Genomic DNA, 20090 nt, shown 5'->3' on the forward strand with positions numbered 1-20090 from the left:
CACACAATGTCGACATTCTCCCAGCTCCTTACCATATTTCTAAATCATTTACTGGCAATCTGCATGACAAAACATTTTACTCATTGACACAAATACTATCCAGATATGAAACAATATACTGTTGCTTTCAGGGTCTTTTACTGACCACCCAGTTTCTTCTCATTTATTAAAGACTTTGCCACCAGCCCCTTGATTCTTTCTCTCATCTCGGTCCCTCACTCCTGCCACAGCATTGGTAACATCCCTCACCATATGGATTTGCCATTAGACAATGTGACCTCAAAATGCCAAGCCCTCCCTACAGCATCTCCCTAAGTAGCCACGTGAGAACCTTACGACAATGGCCTCGATGAGATTCAGTTATTTATAGCACCTTCCACCTCTGTGGTTTTCATAAATTCCAAGCTATTTATCTTTGTCTATGCTGTAACTCAAACAGCATTTGAATTATTTGCTTTTTGTGGAAGTTCATTTTGAAACCATCTAGTCTACTCCTTTGTTGGGGGTTGGAAAGAATAGCTCTTTGACAGACGTCTATATTATTCCTGGAATTTGGTATGTTAAAAATGCATATTTCTTCTGCAGTAACTTTCATCATTTTTTTTTCAGAAATTCATCCATTCCCATCTAGTTTCCATGTTTCTTTGAATAGAGTTAAACAGGTATTTTCTTAAAATGTTTTGAGGGTGGGATAGGGAGGGTGGGAGGGAGGGAGACGCAAGAGGGAAGAGATATGGGAACATATGTATATGTATAGCTGATTCACTTTGTTATAAAGCAGAAACTAACACACCATTGTAAAGCAATTATACTCCAATAAAGATGTTAAAAAATTTTTTTAATTAAAAAATAAAAAACGTTTTGAAATTTCTCTGCATTGTGGTCTTTCACTCATTTCAACGCTAAATTTGTGTTTGTGCTTTCTCTTTTTTTGATTAAGTAAATCAGTGATCTTTCTCTTTCCCCGCCTTCTCTCTCTGTCTCTCTCTCCCTCTCTCTTTCCTTCTTTCTTCTTTTCCTTTTTAATATAATTTTCTTCCTTCTCCAAAGGAAACCAAAATTATGAAAATAGAGTATTCTAAAACATTTTTGATACATTTACTACATACATATGTGCATGTGTGTATGCATGTATGTGTATATCTGTATATGTACATATATATGTAATAATATTTTAGAATATTTTATTTCCTTTTAAAATATTTTAAAACTACATCTGGTTTCATAGTAAGAAAGAAGTGAGACCAGAGCATATCAGGCAGTTAGAACACACTTTAATTGCTTTGTATACAAAGTGATGATTTTTATTGGAAGTACTCCACTTTCTCCACTTTCTCTACTTTATCAATGCTCTGTAAAAATTTTAAAAAGTGTTCAGAGCTCTTTTATTTACCATCTAGGGGAAAACCTACATATATTGCCTAGTACTTTCTTTAGGGATATTTTCATTTCTTTGTTTCTTAGACTGTAAACGATGGGATTAAGCAGAAGTGTCAGTACTGTATATGTCACAGGCATCAGCATATCTTCACGGAATGAGTCACTGTCCTTGGGTCTCAGATAGACAAAGCCAGCAAATCCATAGTGTATGCACACCACAGAGAGGTGGAAGGAGCAAGTTGAGAAGGCCTTATACCTCCCCTGGGCAGATGGCATCCTCATAACTATGGACCCAATGAAGACACAGGAAATCATAATGAAAATAAAGCTCCCCACCAAAACAAAGGCAGAGAAGGCAAGAAGAACCATTTTCTGGAAGAAGGTGTAATCCCAGCAAGGGAGACTACAGACGTAATGTCACAAAAAAAGTGCTTGACGGTGCTGGAGTCACAGGACGACAAGTTGAATACTACAAGGACAACGCACAGTGACACCACAATCCCAGTAACACAAGAAGCTGTCATGAGCTGGAAGCAGATCTTTTGGGTCATCAAGATGGTGTAGTGCAGCGGGTTGTGAATAGCAGTGTAATGGTCACAGGACATGGCAGCCAAGAGTAAGCAGCTGTTAGCTCCCAAGCCAAAGAAGAAAAACATCTGTGTGCCACACTCAGAAGAGAAATGGTCTTGCTTTCTGATAGCAAGTCCACTAGCATGCGGGGGGTGATTACTATAGTGGTACAGGTTTCTGAAAAGGACAAACCACAGAGGAAAAAGTACGTGGGGGTGTGAAGATTGTGACTGAGCTTGATGGCCACCATTATGGACACATTTGCAACTAGGATGGTCACATGGGAGAAGAAAATCATCACGAAGGAGAGATCTTGCCCGTCTGGGAAACTGGAAAATCCCCACAGAAGGAATGTGCTCACTGTGGTATGATTGTCCATCCTCCTGGTGCACATAACAACTCTCCTCCAAAGGTGCAGAGGTTCTTGGGGTCAAGACTCTGATAAGATTGTAGAAAGCACTGATGCCACCTGGCCTTTAATCGAGGACATTGACAGACAACTCTTAATGAGAAAGCCTGAGAAATGGAAGTTAAATGTACCTGGCTGAATTCCAGGTCAGGACTCAGAGTGATGAAGAAAAAGATTCTCATAGGAGAATGTATGTAAATGCCATAGAGTAGCCCCAAATATATTCTGGGAACCCCCTAATTTATCACCCCTTTCTATCTTCTACAGTCAGAAACTGAATGAATGAGGGAAATATGAAAAAAAAAAGTTCATTTTCTCACCTACAGGAGTATGAGGAGTAAAGGGCATACAATGTTTATGTCTAATCACATACAATGTCTAATCACAGCCTGGCATACATACGTACTTAACAATGTTGACTGAATCAATACTAACTTAAGGAGAAGTAAGGAAAATTTTTCGAATGGCTTCCAAACATTCTTGGAAAATAATTCTATCCTCAGAGGTGCTCTCCAGAAGGCAGTGGCTGCTTGGCTGACAATTATGCCAATGACTTAATAAGAGAATTTACCATTTTGAAATTTGTACTATTTTCTGTACATAACAATGAGTTGAAGTGGAGTTTTTCAATAATTGTCTGTCATTCAGGCAGATCTTGGAAGCAAAATGGTTATGGATAGACTATTCTCATCCTGGATGGCTCATCTGGTTCATGATGTTCTGATCAATTCTTGAGCTTTTCAGGAAAACTTCCAGGATAAATCTAGCTGATATACTGGTGGACAGGACTTCTTTGCAGCACAGCTCTTTTAAGAACTCAACTTCCTCAGGTCGTTTTCATCCACTGTTAAAATTATCCACTCTGTGTTTGAGATGACAGCATGAAAGTAACATACAGAGTTTCCAAACAATACATAGCTTGGTTTCAGGCACTAGGGAATGAAAGGAAAACAGTGAGAAGACATTGGTGTGGAGTTGTAGGGTGGGGAAAGACTGGTAGAGACAACACTGGAAAGTATTTTGTAGGATCCACAAAGCTTGAAGAAAAGAGAAAATATACCTTTATCTGGAAAGTCTGTGTGTTCTTTATGTACTGAAACACTGGAAAAAATTTACAAGGCGGTGATGCAGGTAACCAGTATTTATTCAAAATCTGAAATATACTGGACAATACGCTGTGTGTTTGACAGAATTTTCTCACTAGGTTTCTCCCAACAATTCTGTGTGGTAGGTATTTCGATCCTGATGCTACAAACATTGAAACCAAGGTACAGGTTGCTTAACTGACTATGCAAAGTCAATGAATTAATTCCAAAAATATTTAGTTAATGTCTATGATGTATTAGTCAATTCTCTGATGGGAAATATAACATGTGATAAGACACATATGACCTCTCCTATCTCAGACTGAGAAAAATGCCATGAAGAGAATTAAAGGAAAGTGATATGAGAGTGTGGGACTAGGTGGCTACTTCCAATTGTAGAGTCAGGAAAGCCTTTTCTATGGAACTGATACTTACTTTGCGACTAGAATTGATAAGAATGCACCATATAAGATCTAGGGGTAAAACATGACACTTGCAGGAAACACTACTGCAAAGACCCCATGGTGGGAATGAGCTTGACATACTTAAAGAATATCGAGATAGCCAATGTAATCAGACCATCTCTCTCATTTATTCTCTTAAATACCTTACGAGATAAATAGTAGTATTGTGTTCATGTTTGAAATAAGGAAACTATGGCTTAGGGAGTTACTTAATTTGTGAAGGTGATAAAGTTTGTTAAAGGAGGAGCTGGTATTTATACCCAGGCAGAGTCACTTGGGAGAAGACCTTCTTAACTAGTAAAGTTAAAGTGTCCCTGCAAGTTCAAGTGCCCTAGCATGGCATTCAAGGTTTACCTGTCCATCTCATCTTCTGCCACCAACCTCCCCTACATGGAAAGCATCCCATCATCTCCCAAGCATGGAAGGCCCCTTGGTGGCTCTCCTACTGTGCACACATTGTTTCTCTATTTGCAATGTTCTTCCCCCCTGCTTCTTAAACCACAGTCTTTGTTTCAAACCCAGTTTAAATGTCACCTCCCTAAACGTAAATTGGTGCAACCACTGGGGAAAACAGTATAGAAGTTTCTCAAAAAACTAAAGCTAGAACAGCCATATGACCCAACAATTCCACTGCTGGGTATAAAACCCAAAAAACCCCAAAAACGCTAATTCAAAAAGACACATGCACTCCAGTGTTCATAGTATTATTTACTATTCCCAAGGTATGGAAGAAAGCTAAGTATCCATCAACAGATGAATGGAAACACACATGTATACACACCATATATATATATATACACACACACACACACACACAAATGGAATACTACTCATCCACAAAAAAGAATGAAATTTTGCCATCTGCAGCAACATGGATGGATTTTGAGAACGTTATGTTAACTGAAATAATTCAGAAGAGAAAGACAAATACTGTATGATATTACTTATATGTGGAATCTGAAAATACAACACAGTAGTGAATAAAACAAAAAAGAAGCTGACTTACAGATATAGAGAACAAACTAGTGGTTACCAGTACAGAGAGAGAAGGGAGGCGGGGCAATAAAGGGATAAGGGGGGAAAAAGGCTTATTATGGGATTATACGAAATCACGTGTGTGAAACTTTTAAAATTGAAAAGCACTATAGAATTTAAAGAATCTTCCATTCAATAAAATAATTTCATTACACATATATATGTTACAGAAAAAATACAGTTTCATCTTGATTGCTTTTGAATTTTATTAAAATGGAATTCTACAAAAAAAAAAGTCATCTTCCTAAAAAATCATCTTCAATCACTCTGATTGAGTTAATGAGTTCTGTGTTCATATCTGATTGTATTAGGATGACATTTTAACATATCTATCTGACTTCTATACTAGTCAGAGCAGAGGGCCACTTTACCATTTCGTATCCTACCTGCAGCAAAATACGGTAAATATGAAGGTTTATGTCATGAGAGTTCAGTGAGTAAATGGAGTGCCATCTTCCCCCAGGAAGCTTCCCTTGTTTTCTTTCTAGATGCACTGACTAATTATTTCCAATTAAATTGTTTTCTCTGTCATTTAGTTAAATGGGACATGTACTAAATGTTGTTCACTGTCTCTTTCAATACATTTCAAGACCCATTAAGATATAGCCACATCACCTAGCAATGTGATAGTATCAATACATACCAACACAACTTACAACAAACCCACAGCTAATATAATACTCGAGGCTGAAAAGCTGAAAGCCTTCCCACTAAATTCTAGAACAAAACAACGATGCCCACTCTCATCTCCTCTATTCAACATAGTATTGGAAGTTCTAGCCACAGCAATTAGAAAAAGAAATAAAAGGTACCCCAATTGGAAGGGAAGAGGTAAAACTGTCACTGTATGCAGATGACATGATACTCTATAGAAACCCTAAAGACTCCACATAAAAACTATTAGAACTAATAAATGAATTCAGCAAGGTAGCAGGAACAAGATTAATATGCAGAAAACTTGCATTTCTTTATACTAACAATGAAATATCAGAAAGTAAAAAAAAAAAATCCCATTTAAAATTGCGGCAAAAAAACACTTAGGAATAAACCTAACCAAGGATATGAAACACCTATATGCTGAGAACTAGAACACTGATAAAGGAAATTGAAGATGATACAAAGAAATGGAAAGATATCCCATGCTCTTGGATTGCAATAATTAATATTGTTAAAATGGCCACACTACCAAGGCAATCTACAGATTTAATGTGATCCCTATCAAATTACCCATGACATTTTTCACAGAGCTAGAACAAATAATCGTAAAATTTATATGGAACCACAAAAGACCCAGAATTAACATAGCAACTCTGAGGAAAAAGAACAAACCTGGAGGCACATCCCTCCCAGACTTTAGACAATACTACAAAGCTGCAGTAATCAAAACCACATGGTTTGGGCACAGAAACAGCCATATGATCAATGGAACAAACAAAGACAGCCCAAAAATAAACCCACACACCTACAATCAATTAATCTTTGACAAAGGAGGCAAGATGGTACAATGGAGAGAAGACAGTTTCTTCAGCAAGTGGTATTGGGAAAGCTGGGCAGCCCCACATAAATCACTGAAGTTAGAACACTCTCTCACACCATACACACACACACAAACTCAAAATGGCTTAAAGATTTAAATATAAGACATGACACCATAAAAATCCTAGATAGAACAAAGGCGAAGCATTCTCAGACATAAACTGCAGTAATATTTTCTTAGTTCAATCTCCCAAGGTAATAGAAATAAAAGCAAAAAAAACACAAATGGCACATAATCAAAATTATGCTTTTGTACAGCAAGAAACCAAACAAAATGAAAAGACAACATATGAAAAAAAAAAGACAACCTATGGAATGGGAGAAAATATTTGCAAATGATGCTACCAACAAGAGCTTAATTTCCAAAATATACAGACAGCTTATGCAACTCAATATCAAAAAGCCAAATAACCCAATCAAAAATGGGTAGAAGACCCAAATAGACATTTCTCCAAAGAAGACATACAGACGGCCAACAGGCACATGAAAAATAGCTCCACATTCACTAATAATTAAAGAAATGCAAATCAAAACTACAATGAGATATCATCTCACGGCAATCAGAATGGCTGTCATTAAAAAGTCCACAAATAATAAACACTGGAGAGGTGGTGGAGAAAAGGGGACCCTCCTACACTGTTGGTAGGAATGTAAATTGCTGCAGCCACTATGGAAAATAGCTGGGAAGTTCCTTAAAAAACTAAAAATTGAATTACCATATGATCCAGAAATTCCAGTCCTGTGCAATATTGGGAAAAGATGAAAACTCTAATTCGAAAAGATACATGCACCCTTATGTTCATAGCAGCACTATTCACAACAGCCAAGACATGGAAGCAATCTAAATGTCCACTAACAGATGAATGGATAAGGAAAATGTGACATATATATATATATGTGTGTGTATTATATATATATATATATATATAATACACACACACATACACACACAATGGAATATTACTCAGACATAAAAAAGAAAGAAATAGCACCATTTGCAGCAACATGGATGGACCTAGAGATTATCATACTAAGTGAAGTAGGTCAGAAAGAGAAAGACAAATTATATGATATCACATATTTAGAATCTAAAAAAAATACAAATCAACTTATTTGCAAAACAAAAGCAGACTCACAGGCATAGAAAACAAACTTATGGTTACCAAAGGGGAAAGGGGAAGGGAAGGGATAAATTAGGAGTATGAGGTTAAAAGATACATACTACTATATATAAAATAGAAAACAACAAGGATTTACCTTATAGCACATGGAACTATATTCAATATCTTGTAATAACCTATAATGGAAAAGAATCTGAAGTTGTACACCTGAAACTAACATAATGTTGTAAATCAACTATAGTTTAACAATAAAAAAAAAGGCAAAAGACTAGGAAACTAGGGATGAAATTAGTTTAAATAAATAAATGCATGACTCAGCAAAGAAAAAAAGTAAATACATACCAGTATTTAATACATGTTTGTTTAATGAATAAAGTGTATTTCCCCTCTCCCCCTCTAAACTTGGAACAAAGAAAAGAGGACTATTACCTTCCGGCCTGGACAATATGCTTCACTTCCTGTGGCATCAAATAAGACACAATTGCCATAACTGCTCCTATAATAGGGAGCATAGAGGAGGAACCAAGATGGTGGAGTAGAAGGACGTGCTCTCACTCCCTCTTGCAAGAACACCAGAATCACAACTAGCTGCTGGACAATCATTGACAGGAAGACACTGGAACTCACCAAAAAAGATACCCCACATCCAAAGACAAAGGAGAAGCCACAATGAGATGGTAGGAGGGGCACAATCACAGTAAAATCAAATCCCATAGCTGCTGGGTGGGTGACTCACAAACTGGAGAACACTTATACCACAGAAGTCCACCCACTGGAGTGAAGGTTCTGAGCCCCACATCAGGCTTCCCAACCTGGGGGTCCGGCAATGAGAGGAGGAATGCCTAGAGAATCAGACTTCGAAGCCTAGTGGGAACTGATTGCAGGACTTTCACAGGACTGGGGGAAACAGAGACTCCACTCTTGGAGGGCACACACAAAGTAGTGTGCGCATCGGGACCCAGGGGAAGGAGCAGTGACCCCAGGGGAGAGTGAAACAGACCTACCTGCTAGTGTTGGAGGGTCTCCTGCAGAGGCGGGGGCGGGGGGGCGCTGTGGCTCACCATGGGGACAGGGACACCGGCAGCAGAAGTTCTGGGAAGTACTCCTTGGCATAAGCACTCCCAGAGTCTGTCATTAGCCCCACCAAAGAGCCCATATAGGCACCAGTGTTGGGTTGCCTCAGGCCAAACAACCAACGGGGAGGGAACCCAGCCCCACCCATCAAGAGTCAAGTGGATTAAAGTTTTACCGAGCTCTGCCCACCAGAGCAACACTCAGCTCTACCCACTACCAGTCCCTCCCATCAAGCCTCTTAGATAGCCTCATCCACCAGAGGGCAGAGAGTAGAAGCAAGAAGAGCTACAATCCTGCAGCCTGTGGAACAAAAACCACATTCACAGAAAGACAGACAAGATGAAAAGGCAGAGGGCTATGTACCAGATGAAGGAACAAGATAATACCCCAGAAAAACAACAAAATGAAGTGGAGATAGGGAACCTTCCAGAAAAAGAATTCAGAGTAATGATAGTGAAGATGATCCAGGACCTCGGAAAAAGAATGGAGGCAAAGATCGAGAAGATGCAAGAAATTTTAACAAAGAACTAGACGAATTAAAGAACAAACAAACAGAGATGAAGAATACAATAACTGAAATGAAAACTACACTCGAAGGAATCAATAGCAGAATAACTGAGGCAAAAGAATGGATAAGTGACCTGAAAGACAGAATGGTGGAATTCACTGCTGCAGAACAGAATAAAGAAAAAAGAATGAAAAGAAATGAAGACAGCCTAAGAGACCTCTGGGACAACATTAAACGCAACAACATTCACATTATAAGGGTCCCGGAAGGAGAAGAGACAGAGAAAGGACCTGAGAAAATATTTGAAGAGATTATAGTCGAAAACTTCCCTAATATGGGAAAGGAAATAGCCACACAAGTCCAGGAAGCGCAGCGAGTCCCATATAGGATAAACCCAAGGAGAAACACGCCTAGACACATAATAATCGAATTGTCAAAAATTAAAGACAAACAAAAATTATTGAAAGCAGCAAGGGAAAAATGACAAATAACATACAAGGGAACTCCCATAAGGTTAACAGCTGATTTCTCAGCAGAAACTCTACAAGCCAGAAGGGAGTGGCATGATATAATTAAAGTGATGAAAGGGAAGAACCTACAACCAAGATTACTCTACCCGGCAAGGATCTCATTCAGATTCGATGGAGAAATCAAAAGCTTTACAAAAAAACAAAAAAACCTTTACAGACAAACAAAGGCTAAGAGAATCCAGCACCACCAAACCAGCTCTACAGCAAATGCTAAAGGAACTTCTCTAAGTGGGAAACACAAGAGAAGAAAAGGATCTATAAAAACAAACACAAAACAATTAAGAAAATGGTCACAGGAACATACATATCGTTAATTACCTTAAACGTGAATGGATTAAACACTCCAACCAAAAGCCACAGGCTTGCTGAATGGATACAAAAACAAGATCCATATATATGCTGTCTACAAGAGACCCACTTCAGATCTAGGGACACATACAGACTGAAAGTGAGGCGATTGAAAAAGATTCCATGGAAATGGAAATAAAAATAAAGCTGGAGTAGCAATACTCATATCAGATAAAATAGACTTTAAAAGAAAGAATGTTATAAGAGACAAGGACGGACACTACATAATGATCAAAGGATCAATCCAAGAAGAAGATATAGCAATTATAAATATATATGCACCCAACATAGGAGCACCTCAATACATAAGGCAACTGCTAACAGCTATAAAAGAGGAAATTGACAGTAACACAATAATAGTGGGGGACTTTAACACCTCACTTACACCAATGGACAGATCATCCAAAATGAAAATAAATAAGGAAAGAGAAGCTTTAAATGACACAATAGACCAGACAGATTTAATTGATATTTATAGAACATTCCATCCAAAAACAGCAGATTACACTTTCTTCTCAAGTGCGCACGGAACATTCTCCAGGATAGATCAAATCTTGTGTCACAAATCAAGACTCAGTAAATTTAAGAAAATTGAAATCATATCAAGCATCTTTTCTGACCACAATGCTATGAGATTAGAAATGAAATACAGGGGGAAAAAACGTAAAAAACACAAACACATGGAGGCTAAACAATACGTTACTAAATAACCAAGATAACACTAAAGAAATCAAAAAGGAAATCAAAAAATACCTAAAGAAATGACAATGAAAACATTACAATCCAAAACCTATGGGATGCAGCAAAAGCAGTTCTAAGAAGAAAGTTTACAGCTATACAAGCCTGCCTCAAGAAACAAGAAAAATCTCAAATAAATAATCTAACCTTACACCTAAAGGAACCAGAGAAAGAACAACAAACAAAACCCAAAGTTAGCAGAAGGAAAGAAATCATAAAGATCAGAGCAGGAATAACTGAAATAGAAACAAAGAAAACAATAGCAAAATCAATAAAACTAAAAGCTGGCTCTTTCAGAAGATAAACAAAATTGATAAACGGTTAGCCAAACTCATGAAGAAAAAGAAGGAGAGGACTCAAATCAATAAAATTAGAAAAGAAAAAGGAGAAGTTACAACAGACACCGCAGAAATACAAAGCATCATAAGAGACTACTACAAGCAACTCTATGCCAATAAAATGGACAACCTGGAAGTAATGGACAAATTCTTAGAAAGGTATAACCTTCAAGACTGAACCACGAAGAAACAGAAAATATAAACAGACCAATCACAAGTAATGAAATTGAAACTGTGATTAAAAATCTTCCAACAGGGCTTCCCTGGTGGCGCAGTGGTTGAGAGTCCACCTGCCAATGCAGGGGACACAGGTTCGTGCCCCGGTATGGGAAGATCCCACATGCCATGGAGCGGATAGGCCCGTGAGCCATCGCCACTGAACCTGCATGTCTGGAGCCTGTGCTCCGCAACGGGAGAGGCCAAAACAGTGAGAGGCCCATGTACCGCAAAAAAAAAAAAAAAAAAATCTTCCAACAAACTAAAGTCCAGGACCAGATGGCTTCACAGGTGATTTCTATCAAACATTTAGAGAAGAGCTAAAACCCATCCTTCTCAAACTCTTCCAAAAAATTGCAGAGGAAGGAACACTCCCAAACTCATTCTATGAGGCCACCATCACCCTGATACCAAAACCAGACAAAGATACTACAAAAAAAGAAAATTACAGACCACTATCACTCATGAATATAGATACAAAAATCCTCAACACAATACTAGCAAACAGAATCCAACAACACATTAAAAGGATCATACACCATGATCAAGTGGGATTTATCCCAGGGATGCAAGGATCCTTCAATATACACAAATCAATCAATGTGATACACCATATTAACAAATTGAAGAATAAAAACTATATGATCATCTCAATAGATGCAGAAAAAGCTTTTGAGAAAATTCATCACCAATTTATCATAAAAACTATCTAGAAAGTGGACAGAGAGGGAACCTACCTCAACATAATAAAGGCCATATATGACAAACCCACAGCAAACATCATTCTCAATGGTGAAAAACTGATAGCATTTCCTCTAAGATCAGGAAAAAGACAAGGATGTCCACTCTCACCGCTACTATTCAACACAGTTTTGGAAGTCCTAGCCACGGCAATCAGAGAAGAAAAACAAATAAAAGGAATACAATTTGGAAAAGGAGAAGTAAAACTGTCACTGTTTGCAGATGACATGATACTATACATAGAGAATCCTAAAGATGCCACCAGAAAACTAATAGAGCTAATCAATGAATTTGGTAAAGTGGCAGGATACAAAATTAATGCAAAGAAATCTCTTGCATTCCTATACACTAATGATGAAAAATCTGAAAATGAAATTAAGGAAACACTCCCATTTACCACTGCAACAAAAAGAATACAATACCTAGGAATAAACCTACCTAAGGAGGTAAAAGACCTGCACTCAGAACTATAAGACATTGATGAAAGAAATCAAAGATAACACAAACAGATGGAGAGATATACCATGTTCTTGGACTGGAAGAATCAATATTGTGAAAATGACTATACTACCCAAAGCAATCTACAGATTCAATGCAATCCCTATCAAATTACCAATGGCATTTTTTACAGAACTAGAACAAAAAAAATCTTAAAATTTTTATGGAGACACAAAAGACCCCGAATAGCCAAAGCAATCTTGAGGGAAAAAAAGGGAGCTGGAAGAATCAGACTCCCTGACTTCAGATTATACTACAAACCTACAGTAATCGAGACAATATGGTACTGGCACAAAAACAGAAATAGAGATCAATGGAACAGGATAGAAAGCCCAGAGATAAACCCATGCACCTATGGTCAACTAATCTATGACAAAGGAGGCAAGGATATACAATGGAGAAAAGACAGTCTCTTCAATAAGTGGTGCTGGGAAAACTGGACAGCTACATGTAAAAGAATGAAATTAGAACACTCCCTAACACCATACACAAAAATAAACTCAACATGGATTCGAGACCTAAATGTAAGACTGGACACTATAAAACTCTTAGAGGAAAACATAAGAAGAACACTCTTTGACATAAATCACAGCAAGATCTTTTTTGATCTACCTCCTAGAGTAATGGAAATAAAAACAAAAATAAACAAATGGGACCTAATGAAACTTCAAAGCTTTTTCACAGCAAAGGAAACCATAAATAAGACGAAAAGACAACCCTCAGAATGGGAGAACGAATCAACGGACAAAGGATTAATCTCCAAAATATATAAACAGCTCATGCAGCTCAATATTAAAGAAACAAACAACCCAATCCAAAAATGGGGAGAAGACCTAAATAGACATTTCTCCAAAGAAGACATACAGATGGCCAAGAAGCACATGAAAACCTGCTCAACATCACTAATTATTAGAGAAATGCAAATGAAAACTACAATGAGGTATCACCTCACACCAGTCAGAAGGGGCATTCAGAAAATCTACAAACAACAAATGCTGGAGAGGGTGTGGAGAAAAGGGAACCCTCTTGCACTGTTAGTGGGAATGTAAACTGATACATCCACTATGGAGAACAATATGGAGGTTCCTTAAAAAACTAAAAATAGAATTACTATATGATCCAGCAATCCCACGACTGGGCATATACCCAGAGATAACCATAATTCAAAAAGATACATGTACCCCAATGTTCAATGCAACACTATTTACAATAGCCAGGTCATGGAAGCAACCTAAATGCCCATCAACAGACTAATGGATAAAGAAGTTGTGGTACATATATACAATGGAATATTACCCAGCCATAAAAAGGAACAAAATTGAGTCATTTGTTGAGACATGGATGGATCTAGAGACTGTCATACAGAGTGAAGTAAGTCCAAAAGAGAAAAACAAATATTGTATATTAATGCATATATGTGGAACTTAGAAAAATGGTACAGATGAACCGGTTTGCAGGGCAGAAATTGAGACACAGATGTAGAGAACAAACGTATAGACACCAAGGGGTGAAAACCACGGCGGGGTGGGGGGTGTGTGTGATTAATTGGGTGATTGGGATTGACATGTATACACTGATATGTATAAAATTGATGACTAATAAGAACCTGCTGTATAAAAAATAAATAATAAAATAAAAAACAAACAACCCAATCCAAAAATGGGCAAAAAACCTAAGTAGACATCTCTCCAAAAAGACATACATATGTCCAAGAAGCACATGAAAAGCTGCTCAACATCACTAATTATTAGAGAAATGCAAATCAAACCTACAATGAGGTGTCACCTCACACCAGTTAGAATGGGCAGCATCAGAAAATTTACAAACAACAAATGCTGGAGTGGGTGTGGAGAAGAGGGAACCCTCTTGCACTGTTCGTGGGAACATAAACTGATATAGCCACTATGGAGAACAGTATGGAGGTTCCTTAAAAAACTAAAAATAGAATTACCATATGACACTACTGGGCATATACCCAGAGAAAACCATAATTGAAAAAGACACATGTACCCCAATGTTCATTACAGCACTATTTACAATAGCCAGGTCATGGAAGCAACCTAAATGCTCATCGACAGACGAATGGATTGAGAAGTTGTGGTACATATACATGATGGACTATTACTCAGCCATAAAAAGGAATAAAACTGGGTCATTTGTTGAGAGGTGGATGAATCTAGAGACTGTCATACAGAGTGAAGTAAGTCCAAAAGAGAAAAACAAATATCGTATATTAATGCATATATGTGGAACCTAGAAAAATGGTACAGATGAACCGGTTTGCAGGGAGAAATTGAGACACAGATGTAGAGAACAAACGTATGGACACCAAGGTGGGAAAGCAGCGGTGGGTGGGGGGGTGATGAATTGGGAGATTGGGATTGACATGTATACACTAATATGTATAAAATGGATAACTAATAAGAACCTGCTATATTAAAAAAAATAAATTCAAAAAAAAATTTTTTAATAAAAAAGAATGTAGAAAGCATCTATACATGCGTTGGCAATGCTACGTGACATTATTCTTAAAACTATTTAGAGAGAAACTATGTTTAGTACACATCAAACAAAATAAATACTAAGGAGAACAAGTGGCATATTGAAGAGGGGTTAACAAATGCACTGAAGTATAAGCATGGACGCTTTCTGGAGAATATGGATTTTTTCCCTATAGCCTCTCAACTAACCTTAGTAAAAATTCTACCATCACTAGGCTCAGGATGCAAGTTGGGGCATACAAAATTTTTAAAAAGTCTCTGCTCTGTGTAGTACAGGATTCAAGCGCGCACACACACACACACACACACACACACACACACAAAACAACCCAACCCACAACAATAAAAACCCAACCTCCTGGGAATTCCCTGGCAGTCCAGTGGTTAGGACTCCACGCTTCCACTGCAGGGGGAACGGGTTCGATCCGTGGTTTGGGAACTAACATCCCACATGCCACATGGCAGGAAAAAAAAAAAAACAAACCCAACCTCCTCACAATAAAATGATGTAAACCTAAAAGAAGAAATGACTAACACACATAGGGAGGTTTGAGGAGAATTCCGAGGGACAAGACATTTCAATTGTCTTTCTAAGAATGCTGTTTTTAGCAGTCATAAAAGGGCAAGAAGAACACTACAACTTATAGAAAACAACATGCACAAAGTAGAAGAGTCACAAAGGATAAACTGTTTTTTGCAAACAGTGGGATGGTCCCCATATAGGGGAGGTTTGAGGCAGGAAATGCGGTTAGTGCAGTTGCACTGAGGGAAGCCTTATAATCAACTAGCCAAGCAAGTGGCTCTCTAGACCCTGACTGCCTTGCTGTGTATATGTTATACATGTACACTTACCAGCTATATCACTTCTGGCAGATTAAGTAACTCTCCAGGCCATAGGTTCCTCACTACAAACATGGTCATGATAATGGCACTTATCTCTTGGGACAGCCGTGAGGATATATGAGATGGTGTAACTGAAGCATGCAATGAAGCCTAGAAGTTATTAGAATTATCTACTTTGTAAGCAAAAGGTACCTAAAAATCTAAAATGGAATGTACAGTGATTGTAGATTGGACGTAGAAAAGCTGGTAGCAGGTGAAGGAAAGGACTGGGAGAGGGAAAAAGTAGAGGCTGTGGCAAAAATCCACGAGTGAGGAAGTAGAATGCGGGAGACATTTCTTATTCAGGATCCTGGAATCTAGAAAATGTGGACAACAAGAGAGGATGAGGAATCAAAGTAATCCAAGCTGGGTCCTGAAAAATGAGTAAAAGTCTACAGGAAACAAAATGGAGGAGGAGAAGTTGTGGCAGAGGGAACCCCACATGCAAGGGCACAGCAGCATGAAGGATCATGATGTGTTTGGAAAAGAGAGCGCACTACTGTCTGCTTTGAGTGTAGGGTTACTTAGAGGGATGTGGTGGAAACTGAGCCAGGAGCAGCGTCTAGGGATCCATTTTCGATGAGCATCAAATATCATGCTGGGGTATTTGGATTTCCTCCTATAAGCAGTGTATAGTCATTCACTGTTTTTGACACTATTAGTGACTTAACTGTTTAGGAATCCAATATCTGGTCACCATGTAGTGAATAAAAATGCAACAGATTTGTGACTAATAGAAAACTACAGAGGCACCATATTCACCCTATCGGATAGGTCGAGGACAATGGCAGAGAGAAAAAAACAAACAACAAAAAAGGTGATGGCAAAAGGACATCTGGAATTTTGGAAGTGAATTTATGTATATAAAGGTGAGGAAGAAATCAAAATTGGGGTCTGACGGTAGCTCTCTAATGACTGCAACTAACTCAAATAGGAAGTACAGGAGAAAAGTCTGACATGTGGGGGAAATATGACCAATTCTGTTCTGAAAATCTTACATTCAATACTAGGAGGACATTTTGGCCCAGGAATGTGCCAAAGAAAATTAGAGACTCCTTTACGGTAGAGGTTAGGATCGCAGAGTTATACAAGGTGAGTGATAGCTAAAGCAGTAAGAATGGAAAAATGTTTCCTTTAGAGGAAATAGACTGGAAACCCTCCAGAGGAAAGAGAGTGGCGTGGTCTCAAAGACAAGCCATTTGGGTCTAGCCTGAAGACTGCTTAGGCAGGTGAGTGCCCCACCTTAGGGTCTCTGAGTTAGCTGTGAAACATGCCAGTAATGCTCTCTCCCCTGATCTTCACCTGTTGGTTGCTTTTGCCATTGTTTTCCATTTAAGCACATCGCCTCCTCAGAGAGGGCTTCCTTGACTCCACAAACCAAAGCAGTCATTCACTCTTTCATCACAGAGATCCTATGTGTCTGGTTACATTTTGTGTTTCCCATGTATAAAATTGCCTGGCCCATCACATGCATTTAGTCAGTATGTGTTGAATAAATTCACGACTTCTATAGTCACTTAAGCACTCTATAACTCACTTTATGTTTTATAAAATCGAAATGAAATTCCAAGCACATAGACTTGTGAGGATGACATGAGACATCTCTAACCCCAGCATATTGCCTGGCACATTATAGGTATTAGGTGGGTGCTGGTTACCTGGCCTGAATCCTCTTGTATTCTTTGCCCATAACTACAATGCAAAGAGAAAAGAGCAACCCTTCACATCACAATATATTTGTTAGTCCTACAGAATAATTTCCAGCCTATGTTTCTTTCTCTTGCATACTCCTTCATTTTCCACTGCTGATTCCTTACTATTTTTCTTCCCCTTCACCTTTAACAATGACTGAAGTTAAAATTAAAATTCCATGGAATGTCTTCATGTCATTTTTCCACCCTTACCTCTTCAAGATTGGAATAATAAATAGTTGAAATAAAAATATGATTTACAAAACTGATCTGAGGAATTGGAGTTTATTCCATTCAGCTCTGCACTTCAAAGCAAACCACATAACAAGTATACCTGCTAGAAAATGTCCTGGAGGTTTTGCTAAAAAGTCCAAAATTTGATTAGAACATCATGACCAGAATATGCCACTCTAAATGAGACAGTGCCTTCGAAATCATTTTGACGCCAAGCTAATCCATTAACATTATATTAGGCATCTGAAAAGACCTTCAATGAGAAATTATTAAGAACTTAAAATTATTGACATGTATTAAGAACTAATGATATTTTAAATCTCAAGCTTTAATTATTACCATGAATAGGAACCCAGTAGAAGTTACAACAAGTTAAATTCATTTATGTGGTCAGGTCACTGTCACAATTATTACTTTTAGAGCCAGTACATGGTGAAACACTGATGGAGAGAGGATTTCATTGAAGGAAAGTTAAAGTTCCTTTGGAAAATTTCACTGATCTCCCTAATTTTTAAAAAAAATGTTATTTTCATTTTAAGTGATTTAAATGATTTGATTATTTTATTCATTCAGTCAATAGTTTATGAAGCACTCCTGAGTACCAAGTTACCATTATATCTAAAAGAGCATTTGAAAAATGCAGCATCACAAAATCCGGTGGATGAGAACAAAGCAATTTTATTCATATTTCCCTCTTACATGCAGATCCAGGTTGGAAAAGAGAGAGATAAGAATGCTTTTGTGAGTATAATCCAAGAAGATGCTTGGGCCCACTCCATGTCATTTATACAGATTTTCATACTAGAATTAATTCTCATCACTCGGACTCCCGAACTTTACTTCAGTCAAATGCATTTAGCATCACTTTCTCAGGCTCCCCCATGAAGAGGTGCCTGGTAGCTCAGGTCCCCCTGATTAAAGTCCAGGTGACATTGGTGCACAAGGATATTTTACAACCATCTCAGAGTCTTGACTTCAATAACCCTGCACCTTTGGAAGAGAGCTGCTACCAAGAAGTGCACCAAGGAGATAGGCAATTATACCACAGTGAGCACATTCCTTCTGTGGGGATTTTCCAGTTTCCCAGACCTACAGAGTCTCCTCTTTGTGAAGATTTTCTTCTCCCAAGCTACCATCCTAGCTGCAAATGTGTCCATAGTGGTGGCCATCAACCTCAGTCACAACCTTCACATCCCCATGTAGTTTCTCCTCTGTGGTCTCTCCTTTTCAGAAACCTGTACCACTATGGTCATCATCCCCCACGTATTGGTGGACTTGCTATCAGACAGTAAGACCATTTCTCTTCTTGAGTGTGCCACACAGATGTTTTTCTTCTTTGGCTTGGCAGGCAATAACTGCTTCATCATGGCTGCCATGTCCTATGACCGTTACACTGCTATTCACAACCCACTGCACTACTCCATCCTGATGACCCATAAGATCTGCTTTCAGCGGATGATGGCCGCTTGGGTGGCTGGGTTCCTGGTTTCTGTGTGCACTGTCCTCATAGTATTCAACTTGTCTTTCTGTGACTCCAACACCTTCCAACACTTCTTTTGCGGCATCTCACCTGTGGTCTGCCTTGCCTGTGACTATACTCCCTAGCATGAAACGGCTATTTTTCTGTTCTCTGCCATTGTGTTGGCGGGCAGCTTTATTTTCATTATGATTTCCTGTGTCTTCAATGGGTCCATAGTTATGAGGATACCCTCTGCCCAGGGGAGGTATAAGGCCTTCTCAGCTTGCTCCTTCCACCTCACTGTAGTGTGCATACACTATTGGATTTGCTCGCTATGTCTATTTGAGGCCCAAGCACAGCAACTCATTCCCTGAAGATATGCCGATGGCTGTGACACATACGGTGCCAACACCTCTGCTTAATCCCATTGCTTCTTTTGAACTTCAGTGATTATATTTTTCAGATCTAGAAATTCCCCTTGGTTATACTTCATAATTCTATTTCTTTGCTGTAACTTTTCTATTTCAAAGAAATAGAATTTCAATGATTGCTCATTGAAGCATTTGTTTGATGTCTGCCTTAAAATCCTTACCAGATAATTTTAACATCCTTTTCATCTTGATCTACACATATATTGTCTTTTCTCATTGAATTGTAATTTTTCTGGTTCTCGGTATGACAGCGATTTTTACTGCAGCAGAGACATTTAGGATATTTTGAGACTCTGGATCA

The 20090-nt window shown here is 38.3% G+C and overlaps 2 pseudogenes; one reads left to right on the forward strand and one right to left on the reverse strand.

Annotated features, from left to right (window-relative positions):
• Positions 1–1389: 1389 nt before the first annotated feature.
• LOC117313325 (olfactory receptor 10T2-like) lies at positions 1390–2331 on the reverse strand (annotated as a pseudogene).
• Positions 2332–3484: 1153 nt separating this feature from the next.
• Positions 3485–19808, forward strand: LOC117313326 (olfactory receptor 10Z1-like; annotated as a pseudogene).
• Positions 19809–20090: the final 282 nt, after the last annotated feature.

This window comes from Tursiops truncatus, chromosome 8 (genome assembly GCF_011762595.2).
Source record: "Tursiops truncatus isolate mTurTru1 chromosome 8, mTurTru1.mat.Y, whole genome shotgun sequence".
In the NCBI taxonomy this organism is placed as follows: Eukaryota; Metazoa; Chordata; class Mammalia; order Artiodactyla; family Delphinidae; genus Tursiops; species Tursiops truncatus.